This window comes from Vombatus ursinus, unplaced genomic scaffold, assembly GCF_900497805.2.
Source record: "Vombatus ursinus unplaced genomic scaffold, bare-nosed wombat genome assembly UNPS02014235.1, whole genome shotgun sequence".
Taxonomy (NCBI): domain Eukaryota; kingdom Metazoa; phylum Chordata; class Mammalia; order Diprotodontia; family Vombatidae; genus Vombatus; species Vombatus ursinus.
This window is the reverse complement of record NW_020954013.1, coordinates 221025-230511: the sequence shown is the minus strand read 5'-3', so window position 1 is coordinate 230511 and position 9487 is coordinate 221025. Positions and strand designations below refer to the sequence as shown.

The window sequence follows — 9487 nt, the reverse complement described above, 5'->3', positions numbered from 1 at the left end:
GACTTAAATGTATTGGTTAATGGTTCAATGTCAACATGCAAGATATCTACAGTTAAGGACCTTAGGGAACTATGCTGCATTCTACACTATCGAATACTTTTCTCAAAGACTTGAATATGTGCATGAAATGTGTGTTCAACAGATTTACAGAAAATTTAAGACTGTGAATGATGGCTAACAAAGTCTCATGGTCGGGTTCCTTAAGTTTCTTCACAGACTAGAGAAACGGGTTGACTCCAATAAGATGAAATTCATTAGGGGTAAGTGTGCATTCTTTCACTGGGGAACATCATGATTTCCAAAAAAAAAGTACTGAGGCTTTTAGTGGATGATAATTTCAATTTGATTTAGCAATATGTAATGTACCAGTCAAAAAATCATTCCTACTTTGTCCTGTTTTAAAATGGGCTTAGCTTTCAATAAAATGAGGTGTCAATGCCTGAGCATGCTGTCCTAATTAGTCTGCTTTAGGAGTGTTTTGTTTATTTTGGCACAAATCAATTTAAGCAGGACACAGATAAGCTGGAGTGTACAGAAGAGGGTACACAGGATGTCGAAGGGCTTTTTTCTGTCAAAGTTATATGAAGGAAAAGGGGACCTTTAACCTGGAGAAGACAAGACCAGGGGATGAATTCTGTCTTGAAGTATTTGCATGGCTGTCAAGTGGAGGAGGGATTAGGTTTGTTCAACTGCTTCCAAGAGACCAGAACCAGGAGCAGTGAATGAGAGCTATGAAGAGGGAAGTATAGGCTTGATGTCAAGAAAAAAAATATTCCTAAGAATTAAGGCTATACAAAGTGGGAAGGGGTGCTTAGACATGTAGGGGAATTATTTCAATGAACATCATCAACTTGATTTATTGTATTGGGGAATCCTTTTGTGTATGGGTTGACATAGATCAGGCTTGTGAAACCTGTGGATTCCAGGCTGGGAGTTGATCTATCCTTCACTGGGTAGTAGATCCCTATTATCACACTGTACAGCTTTTGTCACATTGTAAAGTTATTGTCACATTACTCAGGATATGGTTTTCTTGGGATTAATGACCAAAATCTAAAATAACTTAGCTGAGAATTTTCTTTAATACTTTGAAAGTAGTTTGATCTTGGCCCCATTTCCCCATCAATAGAACAAGGACTTTCAAATTGACTTTGTCCAGTATTTTTTCTACTGCTAAAGTGTCCTAGTTTTATTATTCTGTACATTTTAGGTTTACATTTTTAATGCAACAAAAAATGGGCTTTGCATCTGTCAATGAGCACAAGAGAATCTCATGATCTGAGAGTCACTGTTGAACAACATAAAGGGACTATCTGAAAGCACAGAGAAAGAAAAACAGACATGAAGTAAAACAATTTGAAATGTTAGAAAAAGTCATATACATCACAAGAATGGAACTCATCAAATTAAAGCTAACAAAGGTGCCCCCAGTAGCAGGATGGCTGTGGCAGCATGGATCTCTGGCGAGGCTCTTCGAGACTGGGTAGTGACGTGAATGTGTTGAACTCGCTGGTGATGTCTGTACAAGAAAAGTACAATATAGACACTGGTAATGGCTATGAGACTCACAAAAAAAACATTATGAACAAACTTCCAGATTAGGAACATTTTAGTCTTCTTTTCATGAAGGTCTAAAGCACTAAATCCAATGCTCTGCTCCTCTTTACTGTGTGTTCTGTTCCTGAAACCAATGACATACACAGGCAGAACTGCATCTATCAACAGATTCAGGAGCCAGCAGGAAAGACAGAATGGAAAGATGCCTTTCAGAGCTCTGGTTTTCAGCTCTGCTTTTATGAGGCTGTTTGGACTGATGGTGATAACCTGGAAGATAATAAGGAGGAAGGAGCTATAGAGAAAAAGGCTACAAGTCATTCTCTGCAGGCAATTTGAAATATTCTCCCCATAGAATACACAAAATATTTTAACCCCCAGAATTCAGTTGCTTTGGGAATTCCAATGAAAAGAAGTAACAAGTTTTTGGGAAATAGAAAAAGGATGAGAATCAGAATTGTGGATCTTGTTTTGTGAACACTGTTGAACTTGAAACTGTATAGGAATATGAGGAAGGAGTTCCCTAGGACTATAATCACCATCTGGTTCAGGTAGATAATCCTCAGGATTTTATCAGGAGAAATCATTATTTGTGTTTAGATGTCTTTGCTGTAAAAATTATCACCAGATAAAAAGTAACCTGGGGAGAAATAAAGAGCAACATGGCAGTTAATGACTCAAGGTTTCAATGCCTTTCTTTTCTCAACTATATCTTGAAAAACAGAAAAAGTTATGCATATGAGTGGGGAAAGATAAGGGTCAGACAAATGTTCATGGAATATAGATCCACCTACCCTTCAACCAATGAAATCATTATTAAGGGCTTAATTGTATTATTAAAAAATAACAACACATTTTTATATAACAAGGTACCTTGCAAACGCATTGCTTAAAAGAATGTGTAGCTGATTAAATACTCACATGTATTTTAAAGAATGAATATGCGTTGCATAACTGGTTCTGATTGTTAGCTGTATGTTTGAGAGGCAGCATTTTGATTGGTCGAGTGAGAAATGGGGTGCATTTAGAAGGCAAGGACTATTCAACATGGCCACCTTTATTTTTTTTTTTTTACCTGGTTGAAATACAAGGGAAACTTGCTTTAAGCCTCTGAATTGGGAGATGCCCTGGTCTGTCCCTATGTGGGGCTTGCATGTAGCCATATAACACAGGCCTCTGTTTTCATGCCTTTCCATTTGTTATTTCTCACGTTTAGGTGAAGAGACATTTGAGAACAGCTACTACCTTGGGAACTTGCAAAGATCAGAATGGCAAACCACAGGGACCCAAAGTCCACGCTTAATTTTCTAGATTACCACCACGAACAAAGTCCTGAAGGACCTGTGTGATCTGAGATAGATCAAAGGCCAGCAATAAATGTTAACAGCAATTCATTCATTAGCTATGCCACATTTGGCAATTAACTTCAAAGGTAAATGCTTTATTTAAATTACCTCATGTTTGAGTCTACATTTTTCATGGATGGAGGTGATAGATGGGAGAATGTTTCCACTCCAGTTCAGTCTTATCCCACCCTCCTTCAGAGGGAAATTAACTGTAACACCTATTCTTGCTATATCTTCACAGTAAATATCCCTTTTTAAGGCCAATTGTTGTGAAACAGTTAAATGGAACTAGGGCAGTAATTATTGAAGAATTCACATGAATGTGGCTCCACCTGGAAACATTAGAAAATACCCCTAAATTCCTCAGGTATACCTCTAGAATTCTGGGGAGGAGAGATAACTTGCCATGCTTGAATACCTGACTTGTCTAAGAGTGGAAATTGGGATGAAGATTCCTTTTAAGCTTATAAAACCTAAATTAACATATACAGTTTAGGAAGCGCTTTCTGTATTATTTAAAAAAAATCTGTGAGATAACTGAGGTCGACCGATATTCAATGCTTTATACAGTTTCATACACCTTATTAATTTTGTCCCTGAGAATTATACTGAGGCTTCTTTTATTTACATCCATAGCTTTTTGCCACTTTATATTAGTAGGAGCCAGATTCTCTCCCTTCAGGTTAGTTAAAATTTGTATGGGGAACAAGGAATCACAGCAAATAATACTACACAGTGTTACAGACCCAGTATTGTGTCGATTATACATATCCCAAGACCTCTGAGAAATAGAATAAATAATGAAGGCTGAATTAGTCAAGGAAGCCTAATCTGAAAAGATCAATTGTGAGAATACAAGGGAAGTATAAAGATGGAGTGAAAATTCTGGGAATGGAAAACATGGCTAAAACACAAGGGAAGAAACATGAACGAGGCTGAAGCCTGACCAGATAGGAAGTAAAGACCCATTTTGTTGAGTAGCAAAGAATAATATTGGATCTATGGGTAGAGTCAGAATATGGAGGCCTCAAAAGCCTGTTGTCCTGATATGGAGCTCAGAACTTTGGCACAGGATGAATCAGAAGGATGAGCTAAAGAGACAGACATCTGGCTCTTCCTCATAAAGTCTGCTTGGTTTTCATTCTGATAAATGAGCATAGCAATATGGATACTATTACTCAAATTCTGGTTAAGAACAATGACATACAAGAGACCAGCCAAGATGGTGAAATATGACACAGCAGTACAACCCAGATCCTCTTACATTCCCCTCCCCTAATTCATGCAACACAGACTAAGAAAAGGCACCAGACCAAGTTCTGATTGGTTATTCTGAGCAAAAATTACAGTGAGTCATTTTTCGAGCCCTGGTGCATATAGGGAGATAGAAGTTTTCCAGGCACTGGAGGCAGTGTCTAGCCAGGAGCTTGGAGGGTCATGTGTAGAGACTTCTAGGATAGGGATCAAACTTCAACCTGGGCCCATGCAATAGGGAAGGAAGAGGTCCCAGGGGCAAGACAAAAGGCCCGATATAATACAAGGAATAGAACCTAGTACCAATTGAGAGCTAGCCTATGTGGGGATCAGCTAAAGGAATTAGATAAAAGAATTTTGAGGGTAGGAAAATGATGGTTAGGTCTTCAAATATTTTCTTCTCTGACATGCAGTGAAGGGATTAACATTTTTATATTCAGTCTTCCAGGACAAAACCTGGGATACATAGTTATACATAATATGGAAGCAGATTTTGCTTGATGTAAGGGAAAATGTGTGCTGTAGTTCAGATCTCCTGTTCTTTGCCCTGCTCTTATTTTTTGCCATCTAATAAGACATCTATTCCCCAATGATGTCTCTTTCTCCTTCTTTGTTCTTCTTCCCTTCTGCCTGGCCCCATCTGACTACACACAAAGACATATAGACACACAGACACACAGACACACAGACACACAGACACACACAGACGCATAAAGACACACACACACACACACACACACTCAAACGTTTCTAACCTTCTAAAATTTCCAAAAGTTTTAGTGCACTTCAAAGCTGACCTTAAAAGTACAAAGTGACAAATATGGAAATGTTTCACATGATCATACATGTTTAACTTATATCAGATTTCTTGCAATCTCAGAGAGGGAGGTATAGAGAGAGACAGGGAGGGACAGAATTTGAAACTCAAAACTTAAAAAAAAATTAAAATATTTTAATACATAATTGGGGAAAATAAAATGTCATTTAAAAAAATCATGCACTAAGACTTTTGAGACATACTACATTTTCAATGTACTAATCTAGAAACTTTAGTTTCCAAGCTTATTTCCAGTTCCATGGCTTGTGATCTCAAAATTAGAGACCAATCAGATCCATCTGAATGCACATCATTCTCCAGCCCACCTACTTACTCCCTCCCTATCTCCCCTTGCCACCTCCTGAAACAACCCCCTCCCACATAAAATGACAAATCAAGAATGGGGATAGACAAGGGCAAGTGATAGATGTAACAACTCATCAAGTCCTGGGAGCAACATCTTTTTGGGTGGGAGAGGTCGGAAACTATACCCACCCTGCTTAGGAGAAAGGAGGCTAGTGAACTTAAAAAGGGGGATGTGTGGAGAACTGGGAATTAAATAAAACATAGCTGGAATTTCTTCTGGAATAATGGTATGGAAGTAATGGTAATCCATCGAGAGAATAGTGGTTTTTCCTGGACAAAAAAGTGGCTAACCATAACATTGAGGAAATGGTTTGAAAGTCTAGGAGTGAAATTTGGGGAGTTGGCTTGAGACTGTCATTTAAATATGCCAGTCCCAGCTGTATGTACATGTGCATGACTGTAGACTTGACCCTGGAGGTGCAGGTGTGCAATCTATTTTGTTTTCAGTTTGAAGTAAAAGCTATTCTAGTGTGTCTTCTATTGTAGAGAATCTTCCCTGTTCCCTCTTTGGATTTATATGAAGATTAATTACATAAGATGATTGTTATTATAAAACATAGCTCTCAATGGAATTAAATATTTGTGTATTTCCCTCATTCAGTCAATGGGGGAGAGAGAGAGAGAGAGAGAACACAAAAATGATTATTTTGAGGTAAGAGATTTAAAAGTAGTAAATAAATGTCTATTATTGTTTTTAAAAAAAACTTGACAACATTTCATTCCTGAACTGTCAGAGAACATACTATTTATATCACTCCTATGCTTTAACATGTTTTATTTGGCATTCATATGTAACTATTCACACAACCCACCCCTCTTTCGCTTACTTGACAGGATCAACTTTATGAGAACAAAGACTAGATTTTATGTCTGTTTTGTATCTCCCCTTCACACCCCAGCTTATACCAACTTCTGCACACAGTTGCTTCTTAACAAATTGAAGGGATATTTGGGAAGAATGCTGTACATTCCATGTCTGCCAGGGTGACTTTTCCCAGACTATGTTTTTCCTTAAATACATCTGCCCTTTTGTCTTGCTCTAATTCCAATTATTTCAGCAGTTTTCAAATAAATACAAATTTCAAGAACATATGCTTCATTATGTGTAATTTTACAAGCTTATCTACAGCAATTTTTTCATGTCTTTGTTTTTAAGTGCCATGAGAAAGAAAAATCCCAGGCCCTTGTCAGGATGTTTCATCACGTGTCTTCAAAATGCTACTAGCCTCCCAAACAAATTTCCTTGCCTTCTTATCCCCCCTCAGCTCATTCTCAGCTCATTATGATGCAGCAGAGGCTGAGTTTAGTTCTAGAATTGTGGGTCTCATACCCTGAAGACCAAGTAGAAAGTCTTGGAGAAGGAATCTGAAAAGCAGCTGGCTAAAAAGGAACAGTCCAAGGATCTTCAGCAAAAACTAGAGAAACTTCAAGAAAAGGAAGACAAGAAGGAAGAGAAGCAGAAGATCTCTAGCCCATCTTTGACCCTAGGAGAGGAAACAAAGCCTGAGGAACGGGAAGATATGGACGAGGAAGACCTAGACTGGGAAGAGATCCCCTCAAAAAAGAGAAAATTAGGGAAGAACCCAGATGTGGACACAAGCTTCCTTCCTGACCTTGCCTGGGAGGCAGAAGAAAACAGTCTCTGAGAGGAATTTCAGCAGGAATAGGATGCCAAGCAGAAGAAATTGAGATCACATTTCGGTATGAGGATTGGTTCTGGGCACTGAAAGACCATAAAAATAAAGAAGGGAAATGGGATTCAATAATTCCTGGAGAAGGCCCTATGGAACTTGCAGAAAGACTTCAATGAGCAGAAGTCAGCAGCAGTGGAGCAGCTCATGTACATAAAGGAGGATCTGATTATGCCTCATCATCATATGACTTCATGCCTTCATCATCCCCAAAACCAGAGGAAAGAGTACCCCCCTCTTTAACTTTGATGTCCATGATGGCTTAATTCCTGAAAGATTGCTTTCCAGTTTTCCCATTTTTTTAATCAGATAAGTTCTTTGATTATATATATATATGTATATACACATACATACATACACACTCACATATATCAGTTAGTTTGACCTTGGGCCATTGCATTCATTTATTTCTGGTTCTCGTGACTGAACAATCTCATTTATCTATTTTTATATTTTAAGCCAGTATTTTACATATACCTTTATGTTTGGAAGTAATATCCCCCCCTTCAACTCTCCTTTTTGTTCATTATTTTCCCTGATTTTCTGTATCTTTTGTTCTTCTAAATGAGTTTCTTTTTTATATAGCTAGCAATTACAATTTACAAAGTGTTTTTGCTTTTATTATCTCACATCTCCAAAACAACCTTGTGAAGTAGATACAACTGTCATTTCCCTCTTAAAGATAAAGAAGTTGAGGCTGGGAAAGGAGATGTCATTTGCCAAGGGTGACACAGCTAGTAAGTATCAAAGACATGTTTTAGGGCTCCTTGATTGTATCTAGCACTGCCAACAATTGAATTCTGTAAAATATTCCTTCAAGAGTTTTAATTGTACATAGCATTAAAATACAAAATAAAATTGGAGAGTAATGGTCACTTGTTATATTGGACTGGGCCAGCCAGGAGCACTGAATATTTATTTCTCTGGCTACTTAGATTGTTGTTTATTTCATCAAGGAGCATTCTGTAATTTCATCTATATTGCATTGGATGAGCTTTAGTAGCTTGCCTTCCAAATAGTTGATGAATTTTGAAATGACTTTGGATGACATTTCTCTTTATACCATTGCCTCTTGGGATTTGTTATTATTATGTCGAAATGCTACTTGTTTTTTAGGGTTTATTTTGTAGTCTTTAAATTTACTGAGACCAGTGTCTCAATTAGTATCTTTGCTAATTCCTTAGGATTTTATTTGTTAACAGTCATGGCATTAACAAATGGGAATAGTTTTATGTTATCTTTACCTGTGTTTTCATCTGTAATTTCTTTCTTTTGCCGTATCGCTGCTATTAACATTTCCAAAACCATATAAATTCTCATGGGGAGAGGAGACATACTTACTTTGCTCCTATTTTACTGGAAAAGCTTACAGTGTTGCTATATTATATATGATGCTTACTCAGTTTTAGACACTGTGATATTTTAAAAAGTCACACTATACATGTAAGTATACATAAGTCATACACTATATATTTATAAGTCATACTTCTAGTATTTGTGACATAAATGACTGCTGTGCTTTGTCAAAGGTTTATGAATTTATTGAAATAATTATGTTTTTTATGTTTTTAAGTACAATTCGTTATGTTGATTGTTTCCTTAATTTTGAACCATCTTCATATAAGAATAAATTGGTCATAATATTTTATTTCTTGAATGAATTGCTGTTGTCTGATAAGGTTTCATTTACATTTTTTAAATTGCTATTTGTTAATGATGTTGGACTATAATTCTCCTTCTTTGCTTTTCTTACCTTTTAGGTATTATGACTACATTTGGTTCATAAATGAAGTAGGCTAGAGTGCTTTTTTTCTCACTTTTTGAGAAAAATGTGTTTACCATTTGTAGTATTTTTGTTTTGTACAATTCTTCTGTGAAGCTATCATGACTAGCAATTCTTCCCCATTCCTGCTCCCTTGTAGCTCCTTTAGGAATAGCTCTATTTCCCTTCTGATATTGAATTATTTTAGATTTCCAATGGGTCTTCTGTTAGTTTGAATATTTTATATTTTAAGGCATACCTGTATTTCTCTTGTGATCTCAGTTTTGTTAGTTTATAACTGTGTATATTACAGTCAGATTATTTTATTCTTTTTTTCTTGTGATATCACCTGATTCATTTCTATTATGTTTGGTTGATTTTATACTCTCTTCTTTGTAATCATGCTGGCTAGAAGTTTGTCAGTCTTGTAAGTCTTCGTTCTAGGTGTTTTAAATAATTTCTATAGTCTTTTAGGTTTCAATTTTATCACGTTTTCCTTGAAATTTCACTATTCTCTCCTCTGTGTTTACTTATTGCTTTTCTTATTAAAATGTAGTTTTAGCTCATTAAGCCTCATTTTTTATTTTGTTAATTTATGTTGATATACATATATATGTATATATATACCTTCATTTATATCGCTATACATGCAAACCTACATTAACAAAAGAGAAAAGGAGATGATTAAGGAACCAGA

The 9487-nt window shown here is 36.5% G+C and overlaps 2 pseudogenes; one reads left to right on the top strand and one right to left on the bottom strand.

Annotated features, from left to right (window-relative positions):
* Positions 1–1251: 1251 nt before the first annotated feature.
* Positions 1252–2141, bottom strand: LOC114041984 (annotated as a pseudogene).
* A 75-nt stretch (positions 2142–2216) lies between these two features.
* Positions 2217–8814, top strand: LOC114041983 (annotated as a pseudogene).
* The last annotated feature ends 673 nt before the right edge of the window (positions 8815–9487 follow it).